The sequence below is a fragment of the Cinclus cinclus genome, chromosome 1 (genome assembly GCF_963662255.1).
Source record: "Cinclus cinclus chromosome 1, bCinCin1.1, whole genome shotgun sequence".
NCBI lineage: Eukaryota > Metazoa > Chordata > Aves > Passeriformes > Cinclidae > Cinclus > Cinclus cinclus.
This window is the reverse complement of record NC_085046.1, coordinates 53,136,825-53,155,716: the sequence shown is the minus strand read 5'-3', so window position 1 is coordinate 53,155,716 and position 18,892 is coordinate 53,136,825.

Here is an 18,892-nt window from a genome sequence, read left to right as displayed (position 1 = left end):
AATGCATGGATAAATATTGCTACCTATGAATACAAAAGTAGTTTATAATTCCCTAGAAAAGTTTTATTAATAGTGCAGTGTTACCCATCTTGGTCTGAGTCATAACTAATTGTTACTGTATATTTGTAAAACCCAAGGAAATGAAGACAAGAGGAGGCATAAGACAGGAAAAAATCCAACTCTGAGGTTTGTTGTATTAAAAGAATAAGTTCTTTTTAGTCTGAGCAGGAAGCTGGTGACTTGTTAATGTAGTCAGTCTTTAAAATAGTCTTTCAGATGATTAAGTTAGAAATCTTCACTATGCTCTAGCTATTAACAGAAACCACCTGAATTTTTGGAAGGAAGTCCAATGGAAATAGAGTTATAATATCCAGAAGCCTCTGTAATGGCATGCTAAATTTTCTGTTGAATGGTTTAAGCCCTCTTATTCCTGTCTTACTTTTAAAATATACTATTAGGGAGAGGTTGAGAGGAGACCATATTTGACATCTTATCCATTTGTTGCTTCACAACCTCTTAAATTCACAATTCTCTCATCTTAAAGAGAATGATATCATTTAGTTTAAAAAGAAATTAATCTAATTAGTAATGTTAAGTTACTTTATACAAACACCACTAACCTTGTGCTTCACACTGTCTCCAAAAAACTCACATTGAAAAGTGTCACAGCAGATCACTAACAGGACCAGAAGTTAAACCTGAATATGCAAAATATTACTCAAAGTTCCTCTGTTCTTTCATTAGTGTGCAAACTTTGTAGAAGATAAAGTCCAAGAGAAGTCTGGCAACAAAACAATTCTCTGAGTATATTTGAATGGATTGGACAGGAGAGAAATCCTGGTAAACAGTGAAAAGCACTAGTAAATAAATATAAATTTAATGCTCTGAACTCCTCTGAACCCTGACAGTGGCAATTCATTCCCAAAGAATACTTATTTGTCATTCCACCCACTGCTGTGCTATAGCTGACACTGAAAACATATTAGGAAAGTGTATGTAATGTTCAAGGCATCTTTAGACTCTTTCAGATCTGGAAAATCGAGACTGGTTGCTCAACCACCTTTTCTACCAAAACACCAGCTGGAGAGAAGCTCCTAATTATTTGGAACTCAGTGTGCTAGTATGAGCTTGAACAGATGAAGACTAGATGGAGCCAAATTGCCCTTTCACACCACCTTTATACTGGTATAACATCACCAATTTAAACACCATTAAGTGACAGATGAGTGGGTCTGTATATCTGCATATAGTGTATGGAGGAAAATGAAAACTTTTTCTCTAAAATGGTCTTAGGAACTGCTGTGGGCAGAGGAGGGAAGAGGAAGCAAAAAATATAAAGTGATCAAAAAAACTAAATTCAGCCAGTTCACAGGGGAGGAGAAAGGCAGTTCACGGGGGAACAGAATTCCCATGTTGAGAGGTGTCTGTGCATGGTGTGCGTTTCTTAACTGTCATACCTGCAAGTATGCAGCAAACACAGAAAAATGCTGTATTTGCAATCAGAGATTTTTCATTCCTGTGCTGTGGAATGTCCAGGTTAAGCTGCATGAGCACAGGACATACATAATGTAAGTAATAACAGTTTGTTCAGGAAGCTGCAGAGGTTTTGGCAGCTACTTCAAAATTAGCACAGATACTTGGAGATTTACAGGATCATTTTGTTCTCTGTGAGTACAACATTTCACCCTGTTATCACTTGATGTAAATTGATTCTTGCAAGAATTTCCATTTAATCTATTTAAGGAAATAGGAATTTAGAAAATAAATCTTTCATTACTTGTCATGCTGCTGGTTTCACTTTTCCTTTAGCCCACTCCAGAATGTAATTGACTGGATTTTATTACTTGGCTATTTAGACTAATGTACCTCTAGGCAAAATCTCAGGCAGAGAATATGTATGCCATCCCTGAGCCACTGATAATAACACTGTTAACATGACCTACTAGTTTTTATATTTTTTAGCAAGAAAAGCTAACAGAGTCAGACCACTTAATTAGAAGAACACAAATGTGAGTCTCTGAAGTGTAAATTAAATCTCTTCTTGCTGCCTTTGTCTCTCCAAGCTAAGAGGGAGCATTATCAAACCATTTCTTTACACTGCAGAGTAGCATTACTCTGGAAGATCTCCAGCAGATGCTGCAATAAGCCCTTTAGGGGCAGCTTTCCACAGTTCATGCTTCTTTCTTCTTAGGGGCATGGAGTCAGAAGAGGGGACCATGAACAGGCAAAGTTTTGATATCCTCCATTAAAGAGCCTTAAAGATCTCCAAGAGATCTCTCTCCTCTAAGACACCCCAGAATGAAAGAACTAGTTGAATGAAATTGTCTGTTAATAATAGAATCATAGAATATCCTGAGTTGGAAGGATCATCAAAGTACAACTTCTGGCCCTGCACAGGACAACCCAAGAGTCACACGGTGTGCCTGAATATTGTCTAAACACTTCCTGAACTCTGTCAGGCTTAGGGCCATGACTGCTTCCCTGGGGAACCTGTTCCAGTGCCTAAACATTCTCCAGGTGAAAAATCTTTTCCTAATATCCAACACAAACCTCTCTTTACAGAGGTTTATAATGTTCCCTTAGTATCCCATCACTGAGCACCATAGAGTACAAATCAGTGTCTGCCCCTCATGAGTTAGGTGTAGACTGCAATGAGGTCTCCCCTCAGTCTCTTCTCAAGGCTGAACAAGTGACCCCAGACTCCCCTCATTATGGCTTCCACTCAGCAGCCTTTCACATCTTCATAGCCCTCCTTTCAACACTCTCTAACAGCGCAATATCCTTCTAATATTGTGGCATCCAAAACTGCCCCCAGCACTCGAGGTGAGGCAGCCCCGATGCAGAGCAGAGCAGGATAATCCCCTCCCTTGCCCAGCTGGTGATGCTGTGCCTGATGAACCCAGAACATGGCTGGGCCCTCCTGGCTGTTCTGGCACTTCTGGCTCATATCCAACTTTCCATCAACCAGGACCTGCAGGTCCCTTTCTGTGGTGCTGCTCTCCTGTGTCTTGTTTCCTGGTCTGTCTGTACATCCAGGGTTGCCCTGTCCCAGGTGCAGAATATAGCATTTGTCTTTGTTCATATGATTGATGATTGCCCAGCCCTCTAATTTGTCCATATCTCTCTGCAGAACATCCATATCTCTGAAGGACTCAATGATTTCTCCCGATTTGCTGTAATTGGCAAACTTGTTTAGTATACCTTCGTGTCCTGCATTCAAGTCATTTATTAAGAAGTTGATCACAGCACCAAGGATGGAACCCTGCAGAACCCCACTAACAACAGGTCTTCAGTCTGATGTCACCCCATTTACTGTAACCCTTCGTGCCTGACCTAGGAGCCAGTTGCTCACCCATCCCATGATGTGTTTATCCAGCTGTGGGCTGGAAATTTTGTCCAGAAGGATCCTGTGTGAGAGACAGTATGGAAAGCTTTACTGAAATCCAAAAAGATTACATCAACTGGCTTCCCTTAATCAGGTAGGTGTGTTACGTTGTCATAAAAGGAAATTAAGTTTGTCAAGTAGGACTTTCATCTCACAGAGCCATGCTGGATGTGACCAATGACTGCACTGGCCTTTAGGTATTTTCCCTTCCAGGATAATATCCATAATTTTTCTGATCACTGCAGGGACACCAACAGGCCTTATAATTTCTAGGGTCATCCTTCTTGCTCTTCTTGAAGTCTGGAACAAGTCCCTACCCAATCAGCTGGAACATAAAAGAATGGTAAAAGATTAAATAGGTAAATAGGTAAAATAGGTAAAAGGCTCTTGGTTTTTTAAGGCACTGTAAACAGGTAAGAATGCAATCTCTATTTTAGTATACCATCTTAGCACTATAATCCTGCTGGCATTATACAATATACTTGTTGAATTACATAGAAACAGTCTAGGTAGCTCACTGAATACACTATTCAGGACATAAGAGTTTGACATATGGAGAACTTAGAGCCCCCATGTATGCCAAGAAAAAATGTTGTTATTATACCTATAGCTGCAAGGAAATTTACATTATCAATGAGGCAATAGCATGTCATGTATTTCAGTTCATAAAATTGACATTTTTAATAAAAGGTGTTAGTTTAATTTAGAGCATAAGCAGAGAACATAGGCAAATATTTTCCAATTCATTAGGCCACAGGCCCATAGCATGGATATAAATTCTTCTGATGAGTCCTGTCACCACACTGTAATTCCAACACTGCCGTTTTCTGAAATTAAGCAGACACATGCCACCCTTTGCTCTGCTGATGTAGCTTCAAATATTTCTTGCGTTTCCCAGGTCTGGCTGTGATGCTGCATCATAATGGGAACCATCTCACAGGATGCACATGGGGAATAAAAGGGGTGTTTTGCCCTGAGTTTAAGTTATGAGCCATGAATCAGGAAAACAAGCTATTTCCAGTTTGCCCTCTCTTCCAAGTAATCATCTTGATGCCCACTCACACAAGTATATTTGTTCTGCATTTGTAGCACTCTGACAAGAGCAGGGTTTTGAGGATTTGAATATAAGCTGTGGGTGCTGCCTCAACGTAAAGAAGAGAAAAGAAGAAAGACCCAAGTAAGCTCTGCAGCTTCTGTGTTTTTGGGAGGGAGGAGTTCTATCATGTGCAGCCAGTTGGAGGGGTTTCCCTACTTTATTGTGCCAACTGGCAAATCTCTTACCGAAACTTCTGTCAGTTTTAAGTATTACTACCAAAAATCAGTTGGTAGTTGTAATCCTTTTGTTTTGATAATTGCAATTCACTGTTGAACAAAAGATTTACGTCATCTGCAGAAGTATCCCACTTTGTAGAAAATGCATGGAATTTTTTGTTATTGTTGACATTTTCCTTTCAGACATTTCATATTTATAAAGGAGTAAAATCTCTCTTGGCACAACTTGCCTGGTGATTGTGTTTAGGATAGACATTTGGAAACAAATATTGCTAAGTTATAACACTGTTGATTTTGGTAGGTGAAGGTTGTCTGGTTGTCTCATCAGATGTGAACTGGTCAGAAGGATGAACACATCCCTTCTGCATTTCCTCTCTTTTTATGAAACAGTCCATCATGAATTGTAGAACACTTCATTTAGCATGAATTATGCAAAAAAACCAGCTCAGTTAAGGAAAATGGAGCCCACATTGCCTAACAACAAAGACAAAAATGTTGGGGTTTTTTTGTTTTGGGTTTTTTTTTCTCTTTTAGATCTGGCTAATTGCACAGTGAATGACATCTTTGTCAGACTTTTAGATACAATGTCTGTATGCTGGTGTTTGGGAAAATACCTTTTCTCTCCTGACACCCACTTGACTGTGGCATCCCACTAGGGTCTAGGGTACCCAGAAAAAGAAAGACTTTTTAGAGAGGGTCCAGAGGCCATGAAGACGACCCAAGGGACCTCTCCTGCACAGACAGGCTGAGAGAGCTGGGGTTATCCAGCCTGGAAAAGAGAAAGTGCTGGGGAGGCCTTGCTGGTGTATTTTCAATATTTAAACGGGGTTTTAAGAAAAATTTTACAAGGCCTGTAGTGACAGGACAATGGGCAATGGTTTTAAACCAAAGGATGATAGATTTAGTCTGTAAGGAAGAATTTTTCCTTTTTTTTTTTATTGTGAGGTTGGTGAGAAACTGGAAGAGGTTGCCCAGAGAAGTTGTGGATCACCCATCCTTGGAAGTGTTCAAGGGCAGATTGGATGGGGCTTTGAGCAACCTGGTCAAGGAAAGGCACCCCTGCCCATGACAGGAAGTTTGGAAGTGGATGATTTTTAACACAACCCAAACCATTATAATAATCCAAATAATTTTGTCATTCTATGATTCTATGTAAATTAGATTTTTCTTCAGTTTATACCTGCAAGATATTGGGTCCAAATGGAAAACCATGTGATCCAACACTGGGCACAGTTTTCCTCCCTTCTGCAGCCCAACTTCTTGGCCTCAATGGGAGTGCAGTCCTCTTCTGGTGATTATTAGAGAAATGGTCTTAATTTCATATTAAGAGAGGAACTTTAATTGACTGGAAGCAAGAAATAAAAATGCAACAATAAAAGTTTCCTGGAAAGTGAATTTGGAATGAATCTTCCAGAGGTTTATATTGTGTCTACAAAAAGTATTGCCATACACACAAATCTTTCAGTTACTGTGTCTTAGCAACTAATAATATAAGAAGATTTTGCAAAAATTAGACAATTTAAGTATACATTTCACGTAATTCTCTCCTATGGTTAGGAAATTAAAGGAAGTGTATGTGTGAAAGTATTGTTTCTCACTATCTTTTTATAAAAACCTTGGATTTGGTTGCTGAACAAAATTTTCAGATTCAGTATTGCTAAGTACTATGCTCATACTTTCTTCTAAAGTGTTAAAAGTAAATATTACACTTGAGGCAGAATTTTTTCCTAAAGGTCTCTCACAAGACCCTTTAAATTTTCTCCATGATTTCAGTGCCATGGTAACAGAGACATAAAGATAAAATATCTGTGTATCCAGTATTTGCAGTGCTACATTAAATAATATAATTATAATCCTCTTAAGTACTTCTTGCATAAATCTAAATAGCATTGCACATATAGATTCTCCAGAAAGTATTGAAAAGAATATAACAATGTAAGTAGGCTTACATTAGCTAGCCCACACTAGAATAGCCACTGAATTTTACAGTACTCAGCCTAATATGAGTATTATTTACATTCTTTTGTGAAAGAAATAATTCACTATGGCTCCTGGTTAGCAGGATTCTTATGTGGAAGCCTAATGCTTGTCATAGATCCTCACTAAAATCAGTGAAAGTATGCAAATTCTTAAAACTCTGTACTTTAAAATGTTTTCCTGATTCTGATTTATATACCTTAAAGCAGTGGAAGTCTTTTCATGGATACTAGCAATAACTGGGTAGGAATACAAAGTGAAGTAATAACCATATTTTTACCATAAGTGGTAAGTAGGAGACCCTCCTATACTTGTCTTATGTGCCTTTTTTATTTTTTTTTTTTTTTTTTTGGTGGGAACAGTTTCAAGAAAGGAGATCTTTAATTATTCCATCTTAAAGCAGTTTAAAGCAGTAATAGGTACTTCCCTCTTGAAGGAAAGAATGTCTGGGTTTTGTTGATTATATTTTTCTATCCCCTGGATAACATAAAACCACAAATATGCATAGGCATTATGTATAGTGATTAAGGTTTACATAGTAGAAAGCATGAGTTATATATTCAGTTTTGCCACAAAATAGAAGTCCTTTTTTACAAAGGAATGTCTGTATTTCCCCTATGTCAATCTGGTTGAAGAGCACATGATTTTCTGTAATTTATGTGTTTTGGTTTGTTTTTGAAAATTTCTTCTCTCTGGGATAGTTTTAAGGGAATCTTTTCTATATTCTAGCTTTAAATACTTCTGGGAGAAACTAATAGGATGCAAGAAGGAAGTTTGTTCAGTAGCCAAAAATAAACATAATTGGAAGTTTGTGGAAGGCATCTTACTGGTCTGGGTCTTGATCCAGGCAAGTAGGTGGAATGGGGCAGGTGGTCCAGCTAATTGTGTTAGTGTTTGTCATGTCTTGCACGAGGATTTTTACATCAAGACACAGGATGAATGGATCATTTGGAGTTTGGCAAGAGTGTTTCATGGGAAGAGTAGCCTAGGAGGAATACCACTGTAATAAGCATAGCATAAAATATAAAGATAAGCAGAAGAGTGAACTTAAAATGACAAAACACACTGTATCAGCTTAAACTTCTGAACTCATAGTCTGGAGAAATTAGAGCAGTAGTTATTATCTGAAATCTGCTTCGGTCACTGAAATCTTTTACTACAGTCTGTGTGCAAACAGAATTGTCATTGCTTTTCATCTTAATTGACAATAGAAAGGAAATTTTGGGCCACTGTCAGGACATTTAGCTTGCTGGATTGTGCTCACTGAGGTGATTTCCCAATACATGATGTGAAGTGGTTCGTCATTTCTAATACCTTTAACCTCTCACTTTCACTACTAATTAAGACGTGATTCAGTCATTCTAAAAACTTAATCTTCAAACTATTTTGAATATTTTGTAGTAAATTCCCAGCTCTGATTTTATCTCTTTAGTCAAGCAGTATAGAGGGATCCAACCCACATGTCTGCTAGAAATTTTCTGTAGAATGTTACAGAAGCTTTTAGGCATCTCCAGCTTAGCAAGATATGGCGGAACTTAACTACAGTCTCCATCCCTCTCCTTGGTGTCCATGCATGCACCTCCCATAAGCCTCCACAACACATCTGCTTGTGCCACAGTTTGGCAGCACATATTCATTCCACAATTCCTGCTACCAGTGTGTTGTTTTTGCATCCTTCTCATGGCTGGTCAATGGCAGTTTTATGCAATGTATGTCCATGATTCTAAAGAAGAGCATTGATTAGTTCAGACTTATTGTCCTCAGAAGAATGTTCAAATAAATTCTGAAAAAGGGCTTCAGTAGCAAGTCTTTCCTTTATCAGGACATCTCACATTGTGCTGCCATGAATATTGGGTTTTTTAAAATATTTTTGTTAGCTATTACTTATGGTGAGCATTGGTGCTTTGTTATTGTACACAGTAGAGTTTTGAGCAGTGCATGCTATCATTCTCAATATTTGTAAAAACCTGCTTTTCAAGTAGTTCCTCATTCATTTTTGTGGTTACATTGGCAGAACAGAAAGTATCATACAGCTGGGCTGAATATCATATCCACTGGACTGCTGGTTATTCCATATATTTAGGAAGTACGTTGTCTGTGTAATCTCTAAATCTCTACTCTTTCTTCCTCTTTCATCTTTTGCAGCCACCAACTCACCTTTCCTAGTTTTGGTTTTGATTAATCATTTCTATAATTTCTCTTGAAGACTTAAATTTGGACTTTTTTTTTCCTTTTTTCATTTTTTTCCCCAGCTTTTTTGCTTTCAACACAGACCCTTTATTTATAGCCATCTACCTAATTTCATATGATTTTAATGAAACCCATCTTTCACAGCTACACAGGAGTATACAGCATTTATGACATTTTGATTTGCTGAGATCATGAACAGTAATAGAGGTAGTAGAATTATCAATGCCCCAATGAGAACAACTGGAAATAGGAGGAATAATGTGCAGCAAACTGAACAACTTAATGCACTCCCCATTCCCTGTCCCTGACCTGATCTTAAGTAGACGCAGAGCTAATTCAAAACTGCAGTTGAACAAATAATCTGTGGAAGATAAAAGCAGTCCTTTGAAGTTATAAAATACAGTTTATGCTCTCTTGTTTTCCTTTCTGGCTGTCTTGGAGGCAGTTCTCTCAGTTCCTTGGAAATTGCTAATCTGCATGTTTTGGTATATAAATTTCTGGCAACTATGTTTTGCATAGTTATTTAAATTGAGAAAAAGGTTAACTGAGTAACAGAATGTAATAAAATTCTCCAGTGATAGTAAACACCAGGCCAAAGCTGAGAGGAATAATTGATCTTAGAAAGCAGTTTTACACTGGCATTAACACGTAGTCTAGAAAACACTGACGGGGCTCTGCTTCTCATATTCAGAGCATGAGAAACAATGATGCATCATGTTATCTGGTGTAAAAATACTATACTCCAATTTAGTTTTGGGTAGTATGATCCTAGTGAACAGAGGCAATTTGAGACCAAAAATTGTTTCACAAGCCCACCTCAAAATGTTAAAGCTGCTTTTGCCCTCACAAGGGTATGGGATTAATGTCCTGTCAGCACTTTGAAAATGTAAAGTGCTAAGTATATATTATTATAACCCTTTCCATTTATTACTTTTATTGATGGTCTCGTGGTTTCCATGACGCTATGTTGATTTGCACGGGATTTTCCTGCAGTGTGCATTTCATCTCATGAAGAGTAAAAAAACAAATAGTTCTTTTTAGGCCTTGTGCCTTGTTGGATAATATCCAGTTACTGGGGGACTTGTTTATGACCCACTATCTCTGCTGTGAAAGCCTTACTGCAATACATTATCCAGCTGCTTGTTTTCAACTTTGTTTTCTCAACTGTATAAGCCTCTGCTGCTACTGAGACCCATGTGCTGCTCCTAACTGACTCCTAAGGGGTTCCTGAGTGAAAAGCAGGCTTACCACCCACTGAACTCCTGTATTTTTTAGTAGTAGGTGCCTTTTTCTCATAGCTGTTCTGTTGTGTTCAAGGAATGGGACTGAAACCAGGCTTGTCAATCACTGGCAATCGGGGAATATCTTGCTTGATGAAGTTCAGTCCAGTTTTTTCTGCCTCTTCTGGCATTGGCATTGCAGCCAGACCTCCTGGTAGCCAAGCTTTTCTGAGGAAAATTCCAAACTTTATTTCAAAATTTTAGATTTGCACTTTGGCTCTGCAACATGTCTGTCTAACTCCCAGCCAAGTCCCCAGGCGGCATTTACTTTTTGGAGCATTTGCCTCCTCAGCTCTGCTTTCCTGCAGACTTCAGGGATCAAGTTAGGCCAAGAAAAGCCAAAAGCATATGAACCATGTGTGCCTTTTGCTTCCTCTTCTTTTGGGAGTCTCAGCATGGAGGTTGGCCCTGATCTGTCAGCAGTGCTCCCTCAGCTGACAGCCTCAACCAGGTGGGTTTTCCTTGGCCCTCATCTCCCCTCAAATCATAAAGAGCTGTGGAAGCCACAGCTGCAGGTCAGCCAGCCCCTCTATTGCAAAAGGTCATGGTACAGGGCAGAAGTGCAGCAGGCTGTACCCAAATGCTTGGATGAATTGCTGCACAATGCAGACACCAAAGCTATCCAAGTCTGTTCTTGTGACACCTGTGACATCTTTTAGGGCCTGTATCGACTGCTGTGCCTTTAACTGCATCTCTCCACATCTGTTTCTCCAAGGGTCCAAGGTGCTCTGGGGTGGAAAAAGCCAGAAGGTGTTGCAAAGGTCCTTGGACCTGCGACTTCTGGTAACCTTTCGTGTCCCTTGCTGAATCATTTGACAGGCTGGCATTTCTAGGAGAAACACAGGCCTGCCTTACTTCTGTGAAATCCCAGTGGTTTTGTATCACAGAGAACAGTGGGCTGGTGAAGGTTGGAAGGGACCTCAGAGGATCATCTAGTCCATTCTCCTGCTCACATCCAAGCTAGGCCCATTAGTTAATAATCAGCAATGTGGAACATGCAATATGGTTTCTTTGCCAAAATTCTATCCTGGATATTTTTCTAGTGCATTTTCTTAGCTTAGTTTTCTCCTCTTGTTCAATTTAGTGAGAGAATAGAGTGCAGAGAGAAGAGATAAGAGGATGAAGAATCTAATGATGCAATGAACAATGTTTTGTTTAGCACTTTTGTGGACTAGAGAAGGAGTGATCAATTTGAAACAACAAAACCTCATATCTGATTATTCCTCTTTACAGACAGCACTCCAATTCTGTCAAAGCAATTCCTTCTCTTAGTGAGAGAAATCCCAGCTGTCCATCCTGGAGAAAAAAGTAAAATATTCTATCTTCTTAGGATTTTGATTAAAAAGGGTCAAACAGACAAAGGCTTGAACTTTATCCAACACATTTTAGAAGTCTGTAGATCCTTGTTCTCTATGGAGAAGAACAGCAGGGTTTTCCTGAGGCACTTAAAAGATGCAACGTATTTTATGTGCCTAGTATCTTCTGTATGTTCTTCTCAAGGTGTTAACTGCAGACTGCTATGGCCTCATGCTCACACAGTATTGGTCAAAAAAAATGCTGCCCTATGTACTTAGAATAGCTTATATCCCTCAGTGTCCATTCCATATATCTGTGGTGTGGAGAAAAACAAAAGTCCAGACAATAGGAAAAAAAATGGGCAAAAGGGAGCTCAGGAAGACTGTTTTAAGTATCAAAAAGGAGTGGAAAGTCGTAAGGCAATGACTGCTCAGGAAACAGTTTATTAAGATCTTTGGACACTGCCTCTTCCACAGTCATCAAGTGTCCCATCAGGGTGCTCAAAGTATCTGGCACTGGTCCCACCCAAGACAGACAAGAGCAATCAGTTTTATCTCCAAGAGAAACTGTTCTGCTTCTGGAGGACAATATGTCCTATCTCTGTTTGTACTGTCTGCTGAGAGAAAAGAAAAACACATATAGAGAAGAATTGCATGCAGAGGTACCTTTCTTGCATAGCTTTGTGGGTTGGCTACTGACCTCTTTGGCTGTCAGAACAGTCAACAAGAAGCATCATGCAACCTGTCTGTATCTTGTGACCTCACAGGTGAGTTGAGAAATGATGTAAAGTTCAGAAAGTTCCTTGGTCTATGTGTTCATAGTCCCATGTTTTCCATTGTTCCTCAAGGTGATGCTGAAATAGCAAAGAAATTGAGAGGTGATGCTGTTTATGCCATGCTGTGTCTGGGGTTATGACTGTCATGTCAGACAAACAAAACAGATCTTTAATCTTAGAAGTGCCAAAGAAGGGAAAATGACCCATATTCCCTCTGGGACCAGGTAGACTTGAAATAGTGAGTAAATGAAATAATATTGCTCTGTAGAGCCCAATAGGAAAAAAAAAGGAAAATATCTACAACCTGCAACATTAAAAGTGATATCCTTAGGATATTGTTCACATATAGAAAATCCTGAAATGTCAAAAAGACAACATTTAACCTTCTTTGATACCTAGAGCAAACCTTACAGCGGATAACTATATTTCATATTCCACAAGACCGCTTTCTCTAACAGAACTCTGCCATGTACTGTTAATTCTGGAACCTAATAATCAGAACTGTAATGGACTGTAATAGAAGGACTATTTCTTGAACTTACTGAAATATTCAACTACAGTGTTTTACAGTATTATGGGGTTTGGGATCCATGGTACTAGAACTATGCCCCCTACCTGTGCTAAGCAGTCAGCTGGCCATCAACACATTAAATGTTTCTCACACCACAAGGTCGTGAAAACCATCTCCTTTCTTTTACAATTCAGTTCTTGTCCTCATTTTTTTTTTTTCTGAGAAATTTTCATAAATCTGCATTGCTTGGATAGCCATACATAGAAACTCTTTCCCCCCTCTTCCAAATCATTAGATGTGTGTGTGAATCCAGTTGTTACAAACTGTACATCCTAATGTGAAGGAGAATAAGGATATCTACCCATGCACATTTAAGTGTTTTGTTCTTCTGAAAAATAAGATTCTAAAATCTAACTTTTCACTGGAAAGAAGTATAATCCTGAATAGAAATGAACATTGATGTCCAAGAATTGAAGTGTTTCCTGGAGCAGAAGTCCTTCATGCTTTTTTCTCTTGATGGTGAATTATATTTAACAAGATTGGTGGTCTGGGAAAATATATCAGAGTTAACCCATCTGTGCAGATTACATCAATTAGAGACAACATTGAGTGTCAGGGGATCCTCGGGTATTAATGCTTTGAACAGTCAAATTTTGTGCCTATGCATCTAGCAGGTTGAAAAAACACCCCATGGAATGGGCTTTTATGTTGTGTTACCTGATTGCAATGCATTTGCAGCTGACCAGAAATTAATTGTCCTGAATTCTTGTTTTTCAGAAAGGCTGAGACCACATTTGTTTTGCCCAAAAATCACTCAGAAACAATCACTATAACCATGTACACTGTTTGAGTTTATTTTGGTAAAATATGTCTCTAATAAACGTTAATAAAAGTATTGAGTCTGAAGAAGTTTGGCCACATACTTGACTTTTAATTAAACAGAAAGCTTTGAACAGGCCAAATATCTGTGTATTTTCAAGTTAGTGCAGTAGCTGTGGAGTAACTGTACGTTTCTATCTTACCCCTTGTGAATAACATAAAACAAAGTAAGAAATTAAAATCTGACTTTATAGCTGTGTAAAGGCATTGGATACAGAGAATGAAATGATGATGAATGCAAGGAAGATTACAAAATCTTTATGTGCAATGCAACTTGGCTGTTTCTTTTTCAGGGAAATCCAAGCAGGGCAGCAAGACTGTCAAAACTGGATTATAAAATAAATAGCATTAAAGGGAGAAGTTAACACTTGCCATTATTTCTGCATTCACTATATTTTTCCAGTCTCTGGAGAATGATCAAATCTCCTTCCAAATAGTAAAGTATTTAAAATAAAATAGCTTCAATATATATGTCTGTATATACCAAGATAGGTCAAGTACTTTATGAAAAGGATGCAGAAGTTCACTATATTTTCCCGTTTACGCAGAAGTTCACTATATTTTCCCTTTTACTTTACACATTGGAACAACCTCAAGTTATAGTATCATAGAAATGGAAAAGATCTATTAAATGATGCATTTCCTTGCCAGTGGAAGTGTACTCCCAATACACAAAACTTTCCATCTCAGGCTAATAGGCACTTACCCTGTCATTTGAGGACTCTATTCCACAGCACAATAAAGTCAGTGTTGGAAGTTTTCCCTATATCTCAGCCTAAAAATAGATTTGTTCTCGTATACTACCTTACTCACACCTGTAAGCCACCCTTTTCTGTGCTTCCTTCTTATGAGTTCAACTATCAAACTCTTGTAAATTGTTGTGATATATATACTCCAAACTCCATGAAGTCAAACAAATGCAAAAGCAAAGTGGAAAATCTGTTTTTTAATATGAAATTATGGACAAAATATTTACATTTACTGCAGGTGAAATATCTGCCTCCTCTTTCACAAAATTTCACAGTTGTGTCAGTTCAAAGCTCTTTGGACTAATTTTTACCTTTCTCAATGTCTTCCTGAACATTTAGATGACTCAGAGATAAGACGGGCAATATCACTGGTACTGTTCTATACTTGAATTTATTTCAATAGTATTGCAAATTTGACTTTAGAAACTGCTCAAGAGGTGTGCTTCTTTCATAGAAGTCTGCTACCTGATTTAACATGGGCTCCACTTTCTCTTAGGAAGCAAAAGCCCTAGTGAGCCTATTGTGTGCTGAGCTAGAGCAGGTTCCTCCATAACTTCACATAGTAAATACAGTTTCATGGGCTTTATAACATGTCTGTTAACTTGTGCCTTCAATCACTGCATTATTATTTCTTTTCATACTTCCACTTGATTTATCTGAGTGTTTCCTTTAATCCCTTCATGGTAGGTAATGTGGACTGTATACAAATGGTTAAAAAAGACATTTGAAAGGTGAAAAGAAGATAACAGGCAAGCATTCTAAATCTTCCTGTTGGAGAAGGGCTGTGTAGTTAAGGAGAAAAAAAAATAGCCACCGGTGGTTTACATTGGAATTTGTGGGTTGGCTGCCCATTGTTAAATTAAGTTAATCTATTCATTTCCAAGAGTATTCCTTTTCACCACACTACTTGCTCTACTTTTTGCAGTGGATACAAGCCACACTGGGGATTTTCAGCCTTCTATGGCTACTCTTGCAAACACATAGATCTTGAGAAAGTGTGTATGAAGAATCTTGAAAACAAAATTTGTTTGCTGTAGGCATTCACTGATCCCTCTCTTTCCTTCCTTCCTTTCTGCCTCTCCACCACCTTAATTTGTCTGTGGACTTGGCTACTTTGTTCTTTCATGACTAATATTACCATCTGTGACATTACATATCAAGATAGCAATGCAACATATTAAGCACAGGAAAACCCGGAATGTTTGAGCTCATCCAAGCATTTGTTGCTTAAAGCTCCAGCATTACTTGTAGCCACCTGAAGCATCCCAAAGTTTCTAAAAACACATTGCAATAAAACAGCAGGTTTCCGTGTTGTTATTGAAATTGAAATATAAGACCTTATTGGAGCTGCCTTCTTGCAAACAATCTCAGCAACTTACTTGGTTTTACTTCTCACTAAAGGCTCATAAAAAGAGCTTTCTTTTTTATGGTGTTAGCCTAACTACCATCTAGAGCAGCTCACTTTGGGAACTCCCCGACTCACTTTTGTCATGATCTCCTGTTCTACAATGGAAGCACCATTCCCAGGTCAGACCTATGACAACAGCCAATATGAACTATGCCCTCATGCAGCAGGGGCCCAGGAACCAGGTAGGACCATAAACAAGTGCTTGTCTCTGCCACCTTCTGCCCTTCCAAGGGTGAGGAGGGGGCAGCAGGTGTGAATAGAAATGTATCGAGTAAAAGAATCTTGAAATAGACACGTCTCAAGATGCAAGATCAAAATCAGAATGGAGGTCTCCTCCTCCTGCTTCTTGTGTAGTTCTAGACAGATCCACATTTTATTTACCTAGTAGGGGTTGCAGCAACCACCAAGATCTGATATTCTGAGAGACAGACCTTTCCCTCCCATTGCTGATTTTTCAGACAATGAGTTGCTTCACTGTTTATCTCAAAACCTGTACTTATCTGCAGACATCAACCTGTCCAGTTTTCCCCTGCATTAATAATTTTACATTTCAAGTTCTAGTATATTCATGTGGAATTCAATATTGAATAACACTATGTTTCAGGCCGTATCTTACTTGAATTATAACATTCTACTTTTTAAAAGATCTATAGCTATAGCACATAATAATAAAATGGTGAATTATAAAGGTCTGTGTAAGATTAGGGGAGTTTCTTCATGTCCACATTGGAGTCTGTTATCTCCTTTTTAGTTTATCCAGGCTGCCACCAGTTCAAGTGAGGTGGGATCAAGCTTCCTGATCTTATCTGCTCCACCCATAGCAACCACAGCTCCTAAGAGCTGAAGAGCTTATGAATCTACTCCTCATATTGCTATATACAAAATATGTGTGGGTATGTATAACATAACACTTTTATGCTATTTTTAATTCTTCTGTATCTGGACATTTACAAGTCTTTCCTGTCTAAAATGACAAATAATCTAGTAGTTTCCTGTTAAAAAAAAGAGGAAAAAAAGAGGAAAAACCTCAAACAAATAAATACAATTATTCTTTCTGTGTAATCATAGAAATGAGAGCAATATTACACAAGAGAGATATAAAAAGGACTACGGTAATGTCGCGAGATGGATTTGTTGATTTGATTTGGCATGATAGACTTAGAAAAATATGTAATGTTTGCATTATTCAGAGGAAGGAAAAGGTGAGCTGGAGAAAGGAGGAAACTGGAAGGGCAAAAAAAGGGTAATGACAGCTGAGAAAGAGGAAAAGTGTGCTTCATCAGAAATCCCCTCATCTTTTGCCCTCGGCCTGCAATCAACCTTGAAGGGGCAAAATATTTGCTAGTGGTGATGTCACTAGCCTGTGTTTTGTAGGGATACTGGGTCATTTCTGTGTTGATGTGTTAAATGGTATATGATTTATCACTACTGTAGGGTAAATGATCTTCCTCTGAACAAGAATTTAAGGATAACCAATGCGCACACTAGATAAATGTGTGCAGACTTGCATGCTCAAGAGAACACAAGCAATACTGTAGATGAAAATCTGTCTGCATAAAAATGGACAGAAGTGCAGGTGTTGCCCCAAGTGTGGATACATTTTTAGTCCATAGAACACATGTATTGAAATATGCGTGTAACTTACTATAATTCTCTGTGCTACAGTGAGAGATAGTGTGATACAGAAAGTGTATTCAATATTCATTCATGTATGTTGTTCAGATCCTACCTATTTCTGTAGCCCATGCTTAAACATTAAGTTTAAACATTAAGATGGCATAGGTATACGTGACTGAATTAGACATGTGATTAACTTCTGCTGTCCACCCCAAACACCTTGGGGCACAGTTAAAGTTGATAGTGGCTTCTGTTTGTGAGCTGTCTTTCAGGCTTGCATCCATGGGACCCCCTCAGCTGAGATCTTACCCAAGGAGGTGTGGCTGGGCGCTTTCCTCAGCGGGGCATAGAAAAATCTTCAGCAATGAGTCACATTGCTTGCCATCCCTCAGAAGTCTCTCATGCCACAGCTACCCCCTCCCTGTGGCTCTGAAACAGGATTGATGAAGCACAGGAGGCTTTCCCCTTGCTGTGGTCCCTCCTAGCCCCAGGCGCCAGTGGGGCAGCAGCAACCCCTGCGGAGATGGGGCTGGGGAAGGCAGGTGTTGTTCCCACGACCAGAGCCCAGCTCCCAGGGGGGAAAAGTGGGGGTCAGGAAGTTAGCAAAGGTCAGCCAAGTCCCGCTGGCTCTTCTTAATCCTCTTTTCCACCCACAGCCCCTTGAAACTCCCCTGATTTCTCCCAGAGCGGTGTCTGGGGGAGTTGCTCTACTGCTGCAGGATTCAATTTATTTTTCTCGATTCCAAACTATGCTTCTGCAGAGTCTCAAGTCAGTTTTGTTTCAGCTGGTGTCGAGCAACACACAGGAGAAATGCAGCTCTATTACACTGGTTTGTTTTCCTTTTCCTTCCCTTTTTTAACCTTTTCTTTTTTTTTTTTTTTACTATTTTGACAGGAAATCTTGCTCTTTTTGCTCTTGCATAAGTATGAAGTAACCCTGTGAAAACAAATGTGATTACTTGTTGTTTATGTGTGTAAAAATAAAAGGACAGTTTTGCAGATTAAGTTATATCTGAAGACTAGAGTTGTATAAAGGATTTATTTATTTGCATCTTTAGCTAGCCAAACAAAACAAAAAAAAAATCAACAATTAAAACAAAAAAAACAAAACCGAAAAAAAAACCAAAAAAAAAAGAAAAAAAAACCAAACAAAACACCGTGGCCTACCCAGAAATTTGAAAGAAATGTCATTTCAGGTCAGAACACATTTCAAGTAGGTTTTTTAACATTGATTAAAGATAAATATAGGTAAATTTCAAAAGAAACTCTTAATGAAAAATAAGAACTGTAAAGTTTCTGTTTGAAAACATAACATGATTCCTCTTGACATTTCAAAATACTTCTTTTGACTGAAGAGTTTCATTCTGCTGTAATACGGATTGTTCCTTGTAAGGAAATTTGAGCAAGCTTTTTGAGACAAGTGAGGCTTCCTTACAAAGAACTTAAGGAAAGGTTAACTAGCAATCTTCTTAGGTGTAGCTGGAGAATGTACTTTTTAGGTTTGGCTTTATACAAAGCATCTGGGCACTAAACCAAATTAAAATATATAGACT